Source organism: Rhodnius prolixus, unplaced genomic scaffold, assembly GCF_049639745.1.
Source record: "Rhodnius prolixus isolate KJV_2025 unplaced genomic scaffold, Rpr scaffold_1, whole genome shotgun sequence".
In the NCBI taxonomy this organism is placed as follows: Eukaryota; Metazoa; Arthropoda; class Insecta; order Hemiptera; family Reduviidae; genus Rhodnius; species Rhodnius prolixus.
In genome coordinates, this window is record NW_027411581.1 from 43,580,888 (window position 1) to 43,598,188 (window position 17,301).

The following is a 17,301-nucleotide window of genomic DNA, read 5'->3' on the forward strand; positions in this document are numbered from 1 at the left end:
GGGTTCCATGTAGGTCTTCTGTCGAGGTAAAGCCCAAGGTAGCGAACTACTTTTCCATGGAAAGGAATTAAATTGTAAAAGACAGGAGGAACGGTGATGCGTCGAAAAGTGAAGGTAATGTTTTAAAATTTTGTATCTTTTAGTTTTATAGCTCATTTTTTGAACAAATTTTCTATGGAGATGTGGTGGGACAGAAGTTTTCTATGAATGGATGATTGTTAGTAGATAAGATGGCAGCATCTTCAGCATAGGAGAGTAGTATCAGGATTAATTGGTAGCTGCAACAATTAAAACAAATATATTATTAGAAGTAATAATTTCTTTATCTGAATCTAATTCAGAAAAAGTGGTTTTTAGATCATAGTAAGAGAAATTTGGATGTGAGTGTCACACCATTTCGATTTTATTATTTTATTAGTTTTAATTTTTAAAAAACAAACAAACAAAACCTGGAGCTTAGTAAGGGTATATCAATTTCTACATAAAAGGTGCAAAAGAAATAGTAGTTAAAAGGGCTACAAAAGAGCTTCTTCTAAAGAACAGTTAAAAGAGCTTTAAATGTACTGTTAGTCATGCAGTGTTGGCTACTAACGGAACACGAGGCCTTTTTTAAATATATCTAGATAATATTATGCTTGATATAACCACTCAAGCAGGTTATTTTCTTACAAAAAAAAAAACTATTTTCTAACGAAATCGGGTATTTCCGGAGTAAATGTTGCTGCTAACGCGTTACTTTCCTTGCCGCACACAACAGACAGACAAATATTTGCAAAATTACTTCTTTTGGGATCCTGTAACGAATAATTCCAGTGTGAACTCAAATTTTTAAAATTTAATTCAATAGATGTTCTGTTTTTTAATATATTTAGTTTTATTATGTTTATTTTACACTCAATTTTATTAAATAATCAAACTTTTGTTTATGTTCAATTAAACAGATACGAAATAATTTAGCTGAGCCATTCACCATGCGTCCTTGACGCCGTTCTACTCATCTAGGGGATGTAGCTCAGTGGTAGAGCGTTCGCTTTGCATGTGAAAGGCCCCGGGTTCGATCCCCGGCATCTCCACAATTTTTTTTTCTCTCCTTTTTAAATCAGTTTTTTTTTTTCTCAATGCAATTTTAATTTCTATTATTATTCTAAGTGGTGGAATTTTTTTTTGAATAATTACTACAGTAGGCGAAGTTGAAATTCTTGATGCTGGATTCAGCGCTTTACTTTTTTAATGAAGATAGCCTAAAATGGGAGGATCCCTTGCCGACTACAAGAAGTTAATTCTATTTGAATTTTTTTTCTTTAGGTATAAAGTTGGGTTAAATCTAGTTCGAGAGGGTTGCCAAGGAAATGGCGAACATGCACCATCATGCAAGAAAAACTGTTAACTGTAATATTTATGCTTATATTGTCTCCTTTTAAGAACAGTTTTAGGCTATTGCTTTCAATGTTTATTTTAAAATATACAATAGGCATGAGCTCACCTAGTGAAATAGAGGTAAAAAAAAAGAAGATATTGTGTTTAAAGGGTCAGACGATTCTAACCCTTGTACCTGCTCATCTGGTTTTTGTGTAGAAATCTTAGAGATAGATGGTGTTTCCAAGATATTGTAACTTTTTCACTACGTAAATAACAAAATACTTAGCTCATATATTCTAATTTAGTTGTATTACTTGTCATACTTGTACTTTTCAGAAATAGTAAAGCTACTATTAAAAGACCAAAGCTATTGTTATTGGCTCCAACCCACTTCTTAAATCATTGGCTCCACTTCCTAATCTTTTCGTCTGTAATATCTCAATAAAATATTGTTCCTCTATGAAAAACCTTAGTATCACTTTTGACCAAAACCTATCCTGGAAAAACCATGTTTCCCAAATCTCTCGCCGCTCCATCCACATCCTAAAGCAGTTTAATAGTTCCCGCCACCTTTTTCCAATTAAGACTCGGCAACTCCTAGTTTCCTCTCTTATATTCCCCCATTTCGACTATGGTTGTTTAGTGTATGGCGGTCTTTCTGGTGATATTGAAGCTAAGCTCAAGCTCCTCATGAACTACTTTATAAAATTTATTTTCAGCATTTCCAGAGACTCCCGCATTTCGCACTGCTACGATGAGTTGAAGTGGCTTTTTCCTGTCTATCGCCGCCAGTATTTTTTGGCTTCTTTCCTTTTTCAAGTCATCCAGTCTCAAAGGCCATCCTATATTTTTCAACTCTTTAAGTTTAAATCCTCGATCCATTCCCGTAATACTAGATCTCGCTCATCTGATCTCTATATTCCCTCACACCGTACTTCAGCCTTCGACAAATCCTTCCTAATACGCGCTACCTCTCTCTGGAACTCCTTGCCATCATCTGCCCGCCATGGTTCTACCCTTTCTATCTTTAAATCCCGTCTATTCAGTTATCTCCTTTCTATCCAGCTTCCTCCGAAATTTTAATTATTTTAATTTATTTCCTTAATTTATGTTATTTTTATTTTCACTTTTTGTAAATATTTACGTATATTTTCTGTTTAATCACAGGCCAAACTATTAAGGCCTCTAAATTGTACCTGTATTTATTCTTAGGGGAGAATCGTCCCAGAATAATAAATTTATTTTCTATTCTATTCTATTCTACTAATAGTTTGCGATGTTTAAATAAAAGCTGTAAACTTGAAACTCTCCTCTAAACTGGCGAAAATTTAGTATTACAAGAAGTGAATTCAATTACAATAGTAATAATAATGTGAGAGGGAGCCTTACATCTATGGGGCTAAGTTCTCTCCCTTACAGTGTACAGCATCGGGACTCCCAAAAGGTTCACCTACAACAAACATCATATTTCAGTTCGTAAGTTTAGCTATTTAAAAATGAACAAAAATGACGATGTGTTTTTCAAATTTTTTATCAATTAAGTAATTTTACTTCATTAAATTTTAATTAATATTTTTTAGAATTTATTAGATGTCACAGACCCTTGAGCTGGCCATTTTCATCTACAAAATATTTGTTTATACTATACAATCATATTTTTCTCATTTACTTTTTACAATTTAGACATTCTAATAATTTTTTTGCTAACTTGTTAGTTTAATACGAGAACTAATTTGATTTATCAGCTAAGTAAATAAAAACAAATTAACGGCAGCCTATAATGAACTATAAAATCAATTTTAAAATTGTTATGAAAGTTTTGCTTAATGGTAGAAAACATTATCTTAAAATTATTTGCAATTATCATTCTTTACAATTTCATAATCACCAGCGTTAGTTTTTAAGGCTCATTCTAATGAAATTGACATTTCTTTATCGATTTAGATAAAAATCGTTTGTGCCAATTTGAAGAAAATGATCTCTACAGTTTTACCAACTTAATTTGGGAAACTTGGAATTCTAGGTTAGCGAGGTGTCGGTCAAATAAAAAACAACTCGTCTCAAATATATTGTCGAAACGTTGGCAAAGAGACGAGTTGTTTTTTATTTGACCGATACCTCGCTATCCTAGAATTCCAAATTTAACAATTTACGGTCACGAAACCTATATATTCATATTTAATTTGGGAAGTTCAAAAGTAGCAGTAATTATATTTTTCAATGGTTTGAAAAATGTTATTAATAAAATATGTCCATAGACTCTTGCCTACGTTAATTAATTTGTTATTTAGACGTAAAGTACCGCTGAAGAAAAGAGGCGATTACCTTTACTTGCTTTTTTAAAGAAAATTATTGTGAAATTATAAGAACATGTACTTTTTAGCCTAAGTTCAGTTTTAACAAAACATGCCATAGAATCTTTCATAAAATGTACATATCTTTGAATAAAACATCAAAGAAGAAATTACTGGAAAAATGACATCGATGCTTTGCATTTTCTTTTCGACTGAGGCCAAAGTTTTCACTTAAATAATCAAATTTTACTGTTCAAATGTTGACAGTTGTCAAAATAGTCGAGACTGCACTACTAACTATTGCAGCAGAACTGTTTGCCAGAGGGTAAAAAAAAAGAAGTGAATCTGTTAGCTGTAATAAGCCATGAAGTGAAGACACGCATGCGCTGTTATGAAAGTGTACAACCACAATAATTAGTAACTATAATACGGGAAGAGCGTATGAGAAAGTTTGTAAGTGGGTCAGTGAACGTCATCTATTATGACTCATCCACTGAGTAACCCGACGGATGTACTGCAGGGCTGTACCTACCTGTGGGCACTTTTCTACCGAACATCAACCATTTAGTCTAGGCCAATACCCTACAATAACTTAATGTGAATATTCAGTAAACTTTATTGTTACGGGAGCTTTTTTTGTTGTTTTATTTTTTTCTTTTATTGCGTGAGCGTCAATATCTAAGGTTATTGGCGCCCGGAGCTTTTTCAGTGCACAGCTGGCCACTCAAAAGAGTCCTCTTATTTTACAAACAACACTGTCCATCACCGGATATTGAACTGTAAGAAGCTCCTAGGAAGAGAAAAATCTAAGGGTCAGCAGCCTGGATTCGAACCCGTGACCTCCGAGTTGGAATCCAGTATTCGCTAACCACTCAGCTAATCCCTACCCTGTGAAATTACTATTTTTAGAATTTTAAGAGGTTATTAATCTACTTTTATATCTCCTTAACAAAAACTTACAGTTTAAAAAGTTAAGTATAAGGATTGATTAAACGCCAAAAGGTACACAAATCAGCATGTACCCAACATTTCATTCAAGCTTAGTTGATATAATTTAAGTAATTTTGCTGCATTAACTTTTCCTTCACATTTTTTAGAATTTATTAGATGTCACAGACCCTTATGCTGGCCAGTTCGTTCATAATATTATTTGGTTATAATTATGATAAAGTGTATATTATATCTTCGTTTTTAAATAGGTACTTTATTTTAACTCTATTCCAAATTATTCTTCTGATTTATCTTTAATATGCCCTTTATTCTGAAGTTGTCACATCTTATACATGCATGTTAAAGTAGAAAAAGACAAAGTTAGAGTCGGCTACTGTTTAAATTTGAATCACGGAGGATTTAAAACAATATTTCAGACTTGAATTCGTCTTACCGAAATATTCGTGAGCACAAATAACACACAGTTAATAACAAGTAGATTATTCAACAACAATTATTCATTTCTCAATTGTAATTTAATTTTACTTATAGTAAAATACTGGAATAATTAGCTGTCCTAAAAGTATGCAATACTTATTTATTTTATATTACATAACATATATATAACATTGTGAGAAGAACAGCTACATTGAGAGTGTGATTGAAGAAAACTATATTATTTGCGATAGAGCCAGATAATTATTACCTATTATTATAAACGTTTGACTACTACATAAAATAACAATTACTTTAATCGAAGAATGAACTTAAACCGACGATTTTTATTAAAAATAAAATAATCGAAATCATTGATGTATGTTGGTGTAAGCATTTTTTTAAAAAAGTTTTTAAATTTTGTAGCCTCGTATTTTTTTTTATTTTTTATAACGTTTTCTTTTTAACCTGTAATTAATAGTTTGATTATTATAGATTAATAGATATTAAAGTCAATCTACAGTGCTACTTGAACAAATATTTTGTAGATGAAAATGGCCAGCATAAGGGTCTGTGACATCTAATAAATTCTAAAAAATGTGAAGGAAAAGTTAATGCAGCAAAATTACTTAAATTATATCAACTAAGCTTGAATGAAATGTTGGGTACATGCTGATTTGTGTACCTTTTGGCGTTTAATCAACCCTTATACTTAACTTTTTAAACTGTAAGTTTTTGTTAAGGAGATTTTTGTACCTTTTGGATAGATTTTCATTTTTGTCTATTTTGCTAAGTTACATATCTGCTTTACTGTTTTTTTTAAATTTGGAATAAGCAATTCTATCATTATAACCTGATAAGGTGTTAAGTAGGAACCGTAACTACCACTGGAGAGATCTTTTTAAAGAATGATTATAGTTGCGGTCCCCAAACCATCCTCAACAACAATTTTTTTGAGAAAGCCTTTTTATATAAAATAGGAAGGTATTTGTACGTAAAAAGCAAATTTAAACTGCGATTTCAGACCTTCCTTTTAAGAGGAGTAAGAAAAATAAACGGGCGATTACAGTACTTCTCCCTAAAAGGCAAAGAGGCAAAGATTTTGAATCGAACGACAATTCATTAATGTAAATAGGTTCACCCATTGATAATTTTAACGATTGCAGTACTTCCTCTTAGTAGGTGTAAGAGCATGATGGCACTTCACAGCCATGTAGAGGAGCTTTAATCACTTCTTCGTGCTAAATTTTATCAAAATCGGACAAAGCGTTATAGAAATATTGGTAATAATAGTTTTAGAAACGGCCTTACTTGGGTGGGGCAAACTCCCCTCCATATGAGGCATAGCGACGAGACTTTTAAAGTGCAAATCTGTACAAAATTTCGATTCGAATGACACTTCATTCATGAAAATCAGTTCACGTGTCGATAATTTGAAACGATTACTATACTTCCCCTTAACTAGTGTAAGAGCAGATCGTCGCTTTAATGTTACATAGGGGAGCCCTAACCCCATCATCCTACCAAATTTTATCAAAATCGGGCTAAGATTTACAGAGTAATTAGTAATAATAATTTTGAAGGGGGCCTTACATAAAGGGGGCTAACTCCTCTCCCATTCGGTGTACAGCGTCGAGACCCCCAAAAGGCACATCTACATAAAATTCCGAATCGAATGAAACCTCATTCATGAAAATCGGTACACGCGTTTAGGCGCTACGTAGTTTACAAAAAAGGTAACAACAACAACAACAACAAGAAGAAGAAGAAGAAGAACAAGAACAACAACAATTTCTGAAAATGCCGTTTTTGCTCATTTTCGGCAACTTTTTTCTCGAAATCTATTAGGTCTGGGTGGTTGCAAAAAAATTACAGTTATAAAGGAGGGTTTGCTCTATATTTTAAAGAAAATTTGGGAATTTTATCTTTTATAGAAAAAGAGAAAAAAATTGTCAAAGTTGGGTGTTTTTTAACGTTACGCTTTTTCGTGCACTTTTTGACGATCAACCCTTATACAACTGTCCTACCGGACAGTTTTAATTTTAAACTTTTCTTTGCTTTCTTTAAAAATATTTTTGTATGAGTTGAAAATAAATTATAGGATTTATCATCTAAGTAAATCAAAACAAATTATAATGAACCTGTAACGAACTATGAAATCAATTTTAAAAATTGTTACGAATGTTTGCTTGTTGGTAGAAAACTTTATTTTAAAATTATTTGCAATTATCGTTCTTTACAATTTCACAATCACCAGCTTTGGTTTTTCTTTTGAGGCTCATTTCTAATGAACTTGACATTTCTTTATCGATTTAGATAAAAATCGTTTGTGCCAATTTGCTGAAAACCACCTCTTCAGTTTTACCAACTTAAATGGAAACTTTCGTCTGGCAAAATAATTAATAAAAATAAAAACAGCAAAACTTCTTTTTTAATTTGAATTGAACATAGCTCAGGACCATTTAAAAAAAGAGAGAAGATTTTGTATCCTTATTAAGAAGAAGAGAATCCAATCGATTGAATACTAACTTACTAAAAACTAACTGATTTATGATTTATCGATTATATTTAGTTTTGTATACTTAGTATTATTTTTTTATAGGTATTAAAACACAACTCTTCGCTTATAAGTTGTACACATTTAAAAGCAATAAACTTTATTATTAAACCAACTTAATTCCTTTAAAATTCATTCATTACTAGAAACGAAGAATCAGTAAATTACAAATAAAATCTGTTATTAAATCGGCCTAAAACCAGTATTCGTTGATATTTTTTTTTCTCGCGAAAACGCTAAATCCGAAGTTCAATAATATTTAAACTTCATTGGTACAAAATCTGTCCTCGTTATAACCATAAGGCACTGTGCGAAGAACGTTTAAGCGTCTGGTTAACTCTGGACTCTAGGTGGTGGTACTGTAAGTTCTTTTGGTGTCATGGCAAACTTTAGAGGAAGAACTTAACAAAGTAGGTTTCCCGAAAATAAGGCAGTAATTCTACTTATGACAAGAAAAACTGATTATCACCTAGCACTTTACTAGACAAAGTGCACGTAAAACAATTCATGTTTGTTGTTATTGCTGGACTTTGCAAGCCTAATCAATTAGAACAATAGTCTTTTCAACAACAAATTTCAATTAAATTACCTCAGTTACATTGTAAATGAGAGGAGCATGAAACGCAGGCATAACGACGACAATTGGTTACGAGAGAATTGATCACCTTAATGCATAATATACGACAACAAAATCTACCATTTCACTGCCTTTTACTTAAGACTAAATAAGTTACAGACGTTTAGAAAGTAAAGGTGTCCTACTGACAGACGTCAATGGAATACCGTTAGAAGGATTTTTTAAACAATTGACGTTTTTCCTGATCCTGTCTTTACATTTCTAAAAATGGTTAGAAAAAAGTAAAGTGATTCCTTAAATTGATGGAATTCCCCTGACACAATGTCCTGTTCTATTCACTTCAAAATCAGGTCGTCCTACTTTTCCAAAGCAATGTTCTCTGTACTTGTGTTACGCAATATGTTTGATCACGTCATTATTTTTGTACTAACTACAATTTATTTTGTGTGTTATTTTATCTATTTAATGATTTATTTTTTATGTTCGGGGGAATTTAAAGGATGTTAGGGTTAGACAAGCTTTACTATGAACTTTGTTCCAGCTCTAATAACTGCATATTATGCAGTCATACCTCTAGATCTTTCACGGTCAAGTTTTTTTACTGTTTTTTTTTTTTTTTTTTTTTTTGTCTAGGGAGCAATAAAACTTTTAATTATGATATATAAATGTGCGTTCAATTGATTTTTAGGATACATAATCTTTGGTAAAGGAGCTTATTTTAGAGTCTGATTAAGCAATCTCTCTGCAAATTTGTTTATCCAAAGTGCCTTTATCACCTGTACAACTTTTTGAATGTGCCCATGAGGAAGTAATGAACTGTAGAACATAGAATATGAAGAATGAAGATGATGATGACCCGTGGGTGTGAAAATAGTTGCCCAATTAGTGCACTCAACAACTACCTCTGCAAGCCCCAAAAGTACTGGGGCTGCAAGTATGTTTCCAGTCGCAGTTCTTCAAGAAAGTGTCCATGCATCTCTCCTAAACATATTCAAGCCCGGACAGAAATATTGCTATACCCAATCCAGACCATTGTCATGGTATTTCGCACTTTCTAAATCCATATTTCTTTACAAACTGCCTCCAAAAATGGAAGTGCTAAGGCCACCCCTCTAAATGAAAGTGCATAAAAGTCGCCATCAGGCAGGCACTTCTTCCACCGTTCTCTTCATCAATTTTTCTGCATAGGAGTACAAATCCTGCTGTTGATTGAGTTTGCTATCTTAGCAAAGATACAACTAGAAGATACAACCTTCTCTCTAGACTGCTTGACCGACGTTCTAAACTTTCAACCTGAAGCAAAAGACTCAACAAACTTTCTATGACTATGGACTTACGATTACATGGTTTGGGATTCAAAAAAGCACTCTATTCTCTTTCATATACAATCATTCCAGTCAAAAACTTCTACGCAAAATACTATGTTTATCTGCAAAGTTTTATATCTATCCCTTCTTAACGAACTAATGCACTTTTTTACTCCCCTATAGCAAATTCCTCTACTTCTGCCGTACCTATCCACTTATACTAAGACTGTCCACTCACAACATTCTCCAGAAGATTGAAATGCTGCTGGCCCCGAAATTTTTTCAGCTCCGCTAAATCTCTTCCGTCAAAGTAAATTCAAATTACAAGGGACCACCTCAATTGGGAACTTTTTATCTTGCAATCATGCCATGGTGTTGTTGTACTCACTGTTTGTTACAATACTGTTTATATTGTAGTGAATATCTAACAGTAAATGTTTATCTATCATCCACCTTCCATCTTCCATACCTTCACAAACCAACTAAAGAAGCCATTAGAGATGTCCGAAACGTCCGAACATATAAGAAATTTCATACTGTTCGACCCCAGCCAGCCATTGAAGTTTATAAATGTTTTTCTTGACGTTAGACTGAACGGGTTATTAGCGCAAACTCCTGAATAAGTTGGCTGGTTCTTTATCCCATCGAGAATATTAAGCATTTAAACAATAGTTATTTTTGTTTAAAAAAAAAAACACCCAAATTATCCATTTTGAATAATTATTGAGTTAATTATGTTGCATAGAATGTGTAATTTCTTTTACTCATTTTATTGCTCTAAAATAGTCTTAATTCAGTTCCAAATGCTCTATTATAATTTTATTCACAGAAACACCTGTCAAACCCGGATTCCTGAGCTAGTTTTAAAATTTAAATGCACAAGACTCGTGCGGAATCGATTAATAATTATCAAGAAAGACAAGAAACCGGAAAAAGAAGAAAGTGCTTATTTTAATTAATTAATGCAATTTTAAAATTCTACTTTTTTATACAATTATTGCATTAATGCTCACAGGGGTGCGAACCTTATCTAGACTACACAAACAGGTGGCAGAAATGGGGGGAAAAATTAAAATTAAATTGATAATGGCCATTTCTAAAAACATTTAATAGAAATTATTAAAAAATGCAAAAATAATAATATTGTATCAGATAGATTAAAAAAGAGAAATGATAGTACTGGGTGGAAAAAAAGGTGTCCTGTTTTTAAGGTAATTATGAATTATAATTTTGCAAATTAATATTCAAAATAATGTTGCAGATGAGTAGGTAAACAAGCAGATGTTACTTTGAAGTAAGACCAGCAAAGTGATATATTCCGGACTGAATTTGTTATTATATTAAGAAATGGCAGTCACATGAATATTCATAATTGTGACTATTTAAGCTACATTACTAAGTTCTGTTTTTGGTATTTAGTTAGATTAATTTATTATAGGTTAATACCTAATTATTTATGCCACACTTGCGGATTGTGATCGCGAGCTTCACTTCGAAGGTTCCATTTTTCTTTTACTTTCACCTAATCTGCTAGAAAGGGAAGGTATTGCAAACTTTGTGAGATCTAGTTATCATCAAAAGATATCACTTTGAGGCTCTCTAGTTAGAAAAAGGGATAATTACACATTTCTCTGTGTGAGAATTATAATTCAAAAGAAGAAAATGGCTGAATTTCAAATTGTATAATTTGAATCGATGTCAAGATGAGATTCGGTTATCACCTTCTACAGAAATACAGCTAATTGGAAGTGCCACTTTAATGAGTTAATTTTTTATCATAATTAATTTTGTTTAAGGAGCGTCAACATCTGAGGTCAATGGCGCCCGGAGCTTCATTCAGTGCTCTGTCATAATGAGTTAATATTTCAGATTTTTAAAATTATCTCAAAAATGGCTCCAATGCTTATATTAAAACTATTACAACTAATTATATAGATCCACAACTTTGATATGTAAAATACTTCCAAGTTGATTCCATTAAGGAACACTTCTGGAAGAGATGGGTGATTAGCCTTGTAAATAACGTGCCATTACTGTCATTGTACTGGATTGCCACCTGTATAATATTAATAAGAATCTAATGTGAAACTAAATTTCCAAATTTGGCGAATATCGGCAGAATGGTTTAATGAATAGATTTTTTAAATTTAAAGATTTTATCGGAAACGGCTCACATATACAGTGATTACAAACTTACGGATTATGGAATCACAGATGATTTAAATCACATAAATAATCTCTCTCTAATAAAGATCAAACATTTTGAGGTCTGTAGCGCCAAAAGGGAGTTACGTCATAGACAAGAAAGGAGGAAATGGTGTCAAAATTCCGGAATTGAACTATTTTAGGAAATATTGTATATTGTACTCAGCGAACCAGCAAATTACCTTTTTTTAAAAAAATTATTGTGAGTGGTACACTAAATTCTAAAACAGTAAAACTCATAAAGTACTTACTTTGTTTTCTATTTGTTGCTACATGAAAAGTGGATTTTTCATTAAAATCCAGAGAGATTTTCATTAAAATCCAGAAGAGAAAATAGTTAGAATATTTTTCATGAAGAGAAACGCCAAGTTATTAAGAAATTAAGCTGTAAAAAAGAAATTTATGAACTCTAAATATTTTTTTTTTTTGCTAATTATTCTATAATTTCGATGTAACTCTGAGGTGTTGGTATTTACACACCAGAGATAAACAGCAAGATTAGTTTTGGTAAAGTGTGCTATTTAATGTATTTAAAATAAGCGGATATTGCGACATCAAGAGTGGCGAGATGAAGGTGTAGAAATGACAGAACTTGCACTAATTCTTTGCAGAATGAGAGGATTCTTTTAGATTAATCGACGAGGGTTAGTACCTAAATACTTAGCCAATAGTGTTTATTAACGCAGGATTAGGGAAGATCGTTCTTACAAACTACAGGGAGTGTTATGCAAACTAGCTGTCGAAATATAATTTCTTGCCAGACTATCTTTAGAAAATATAGCTGTTACAAACTTCTTTCTTATTTCACTTTATTTCTTCTAAAGTCTATTTTATTCTTCTTTATTTGCCCTACGAACTGCGAGTAAACGCAACAAGTTTAATAATAATATATTACACATAGACGAATATATAAGTTACGTAACACTCCATAACGCTGAACCACAAGTCATTCTTATCACGAGGATGGAGATAACGACATTTGCGTGTGGCTGCAGATTGAAGTGGTGTTTCCTGTGTTAGATTTGGGAAATAAAAGGTTTATTAACATCTGTGCGTTGAGCGCAATGAGACTTATAGAAGAGATTGAAAGGGCTGGGGATAGTTTAAGGGTTATGAAGCATGGTTTTGTAAGTGGGAGATCTCCAGTTCGAATTTCGCGTATTTGGAAGAAAAAAAAAATGTTAGAAGTAAAGTATGTGCTTCCGCCCCCGTCCACGACAACTAATTGTTAGTTGGGTGATAAGCCCTGTCAGAAAAAGAAGATAAATGTACTTAGTTGTAGAGTTCAATTAAGTAGGGAAAGACTCTTAAAAACTCGCTGATTCTTCTATAATGTTTGAAGGCTGCTTCAGCACTAGATTGTGCGTTTAAATATCCCAATCTAATTATTGAGGAAGCAGTTTCAATTGGTCTAGACTTACAGTGCCACAATCGATAGTCATGATGGTATTGTGTAGCAAGTGCCTTCATTATTGTCGATTCGATTTGTGTTTGGGATTGCATTTTCAAATCCTTCTTCTAAATGAAATCAATAAAATGGTGTCGTGATCACTACAGTTAGCAATAAATGTTTGTAAATTATATTTAATAGTAATAATTAGTGGATTATAATTGTTACATGTTCCTTTATGTAAATTAGAGAGAATCAGGTAGAAAAAATACAACGGTAACATCCATCTTTTGCATAAGTACACATAAATCATAAATGCTGCCATTTAAATTTTCTTATAAAAACTTCAGTTCGAAACATTAGCAATTACTAATTTCTTGTTTAGAATATAATTACAGCAGACAGCTTTTAAAGATATTATTATCCGTTGCAAATTGTTAATATGATCATTTGTATTCAATACAGTTTTTGCCGCTTTTTAAATTACCACTGCGTGGAGGAGAAATTAAAAAGAAAGAAAAGAAAAAAAGCTATATTTCTCGACCGGAAATACGTATAAGGAGAAGGAATCTGCTAGTGGGGAAGATACGTCACAGCGTTCATCTTGTATCCAATAAGAAGACTTTTCAAAATGGTTTTAACCAATAGGAAAGTATCAGGTGAGCTTACCAGTGATTCACACTTGTTATTCAGGGCCATTTACTTTTAGATAACTTAATATATATCTATCTATCTTTTAATTTATTATGCACGTCTATTCACTTCGTACAGCTTCGTTTTGTTTTTGTTTTTTGCGTGTCCCGTTTAATTTAATTTTTATTTTAACTTATCATTATCACTCACAGAAATATTGCGTAATTATTAAAAAGCTAATAACTGATAATATTATCGGTATGACTTAGTGTGACTTGCTATTTATTTAAGTTGCCGTTTAATTAAAAGAATTATAAAATTTCATATAACACAAAACTAGTTATTGCATTTAAACAAAAGCATTTGCAATTTTCACAAATGGTACTTCACATTCATTGTCATTTATAATGTGACCCTTAATTATCTAAATTTTAATTCAACAACGTTTAACCGCCATAGTCGCAGAAATGTAAAAGGCGAACCCGAAAAATGTTTATTGAGTGTGCAGGGTTCGATTCTCAGTCTAGGTCTTTGATTTTTATTTGATGGGTAATATGAGAAATGAAGGGAAACATTATTTGGCAGCATCCACCGTCCAAGACACCTGATCGGTGGTTGGGCGTTGTACTCACTAATAAAGAAAATAAGATTCTAGAGATTTTTAAATTTCTAATTTGACCGTAAATAGACGCTCTGAGGTCCCTGTATGTAAATTATGTCCATTAAAATCGAAAAAATGCAAATAATTAATAATTCTTAGAGGGTTATTTGTAGCTTTTTCAGTTTTTTTAAAGGGCTTCTAAGAATTTATTTAAAATGTCAATATACAATGTACATTGTACCCTTTTACCATCTGTATAATATTTTTGAGAATAAAAGGCGGATTTTATTTCCAAATTTGAAGGGAGAATTACAGTAATTTGATTTATTTATTTATTTATTTATTTTCAATCTGTATAAATATATACAATAAGTAAATAGGAGGTGAATGAGATGAACTGGTGCGGGAAGAGCAGGAGGAGAGAAGCTACCCAGCGGTAGCACTCTCTATAGGAGAGAGAGGAATGCGAAGAGGAGAATATGAGTAGGAGAGAGGAGAGATTTAGGCCTTCAGACCACAAGGAAGTCGCGGGGCAACTGGAGATTCAGTCGCGGAGGAGTATTGTTAGGGATGTCAGAGGAAGCGAGAGACAGTACAAGAGGATTAGAGCTAGTCGAGAGAGTAATATGGAATTTTTGATATTTAGTCTTGGCGAGTTGGTCTATGAAGGGAATGTTGAGGTCGGTGTGAAGAGTGAGGTTAGTCACGTAGAAAGGAGCGTCAACTATCTGTCGGAGGAGTTTGTAGGTTACATTACAAATTCAGCAATTCTCATGCTTTAATAATTAGTGCTTATTTTTAATTAATAATTATGAATAATTAATTAAGAAAAATGGGTGTGCGAAGATGGCGATTATAGGCTGCTGATAGAGCTCAGTGGAGAGCCTTGATTGAGGAGGCCCTGGTCCTTTCAGAGATGTAGCGCCGAGCAAAAAGAAGAAGTAATAATTAGTGCTTAATTGTTTTTTAAAACATTAAGCCCAAGGGGTTTTGTAATTATTATTTTCAGTAGATTATATATTTCTAGTTGCTATTGTTTATCACAGTAACCGTTCTTTAATTTATAACAGGTTAGGTTTTTACATCATGTAGTACTCTTTCGTTTTATTCTTAGTCTTGCAGATATAACACTCGACTTCGGCTCATGTCAATATTCAATATATTCGTGGAATATTCTTGGCAATATTCCACACTCTCAAGAAAAAAAGGTCACTTTGCGCTCTAGTCACAGCAACACCGATTGAGGCGAGCAGTCATGTGATACAGGCCAGAAATAAGAATTGTTTTGGGGAATGGTGAAAGAAAGCCACTTTTAAATGAAAGAAAACGGTGTTGGCTTTTTGGTAAGAAAGAGTCTGTGATTGTATCTGTAACTGTCATCGCAGACTTTGAAGAAGAAACCAAGTGAAACCCGTGATTATTAGTGATGTGTGCGTTTGTGTAGCTATCGGGCCAGATTTTGTGAGTGGAGCAACTCTAGGATGGCCGGGGAGTTTGTTGGTAAACACCTGTGCGCACTGTCGGCTGGACCAGTGAGTCACCTCAGGACCTGACTCACTCCTCACTCATAATAACATATCCCCTCCTCCTAGTCCCTTTTCAGTCTGGATGTACTTTCTCTTCCATGTAACCCTAGTATTAATGTTCTTTATAACAAGTGAATTATATTGCTCTAACAAAAAAACAAAACGATCGACTCTCCAAAAAAGAACCTAACAATAAATGCAGTGAAACTTAAGAAAAATAAAACAAAACATAGTAATGATAAATAATTGATTAATTCTTTTTAATCACCTAATCACTTTTTATTGACTTTAATTTCCCGGCCATTGGTTAAATAATTTCCAAATGAAGACTGGTCTAGCGCGGCTTTCTGTAACAGTACTTCTCCAGGTACTTTGCTTACCATTAAATTCTTATTTACCAAAGCTACGCAATCCTCACTCTGAAAATAATGGCCCTCACGCAGCGATGTCCAACGTTACTGCGAGCCATTTTCTACTAGATAAGAAATTTGCTACCATCGTACTGTTATTTTTGTATTTTATTGAAGGCGCGTCAACAACTAAAGACACTGTCATCCGTGTTTTTTTTTCCAGTGCACTGTCGGCCTCCAGACAATGTTCCCTCGTTATAGACAGCCCTGTCCATCAATGAAGAGTGAGCTGTAAGTCCTAGGAATAGGAAGGTGCATTTATAAAAGGGGCCAGCTGCTGGATTCGAACCTAAAATCTTCACTTGGAAATAAAATTTTCCTTTTTTATTGATGTCAAAAACATTTCTATCGATTTGAAATTATTAAGCAAAGTGAGGAACAACTTTTGTGGTCACTCTTCATAGAATATCATTTCGAGATTATTTTATTCAAAATATACTGGTTCAGTCAAATAAAAATGCTAAATTAAAAAAGATATATTCAGGGTGTTCATTTTAAGACGGCTCAAATGCATTTCATGCTTAAACGGTTGATTTGAGCTAAAAATGGTAGAGGAAAAATGTGTTGCCCGTCACTTCTAGTTTCAGAATATGTAACTTAATTTTAGATTCCTGCCGGCATACGCGGCTGACGCGCGACCAAAAGTGAGGGTTTGCAGTTGATCACCATTTTCATATACACCTTTTTAAAGAGTATAAAAAGTTAAGAAAGAAACCGGAAACCGCAATTCGATATCTTAAAAATTAAAGGTGCTAGGCCATTTCAAAATATGGTATTTATTTATTTATTTTTTTTTTTTTTTTTTTTTTTTTTTTTGGCGCATTAACAGCTGAGGTTATTAGCGCCCGGAGCTTTTTCCAGTGCACTGCCGGCCTCCGGACAGTGTTCACTCGTTACAGACAACACTGTCCATCACCGGACAGTGAGCTGTAAGAAGCTCCTAGGAAGAGAAAATCTAAGGGTCAGCTGCTGGATTCGAACCCGGGACCTCCGCGTGGGAGTCCAGTATGCTAACCTCATAGCTAATCCCTTCCCTTATGGTATTTATTAATCCTATTTCAATTTTTTAAGTTGTTA

General features: G+C 33.1%; 1 non-coding gene across 1 annotated transcript; it reads left to right on the forward strand.

Annotated features, from left to right (window-relative positions):
* The first annotated feature begins 1,001 nt into the window (after positions 1 to 1,001).
* Positions 1,002 to 1,073, forward strand: TRNAA-UGC (transfer RNA alanine (anticodon UGC)). The gene has a single exon. It is a non-coding gene; the product is annotated as a tRNA-Ala (tRNA).
* Positions 1,074 to 17,301: the final 16,228 nt, after the last annotated feature.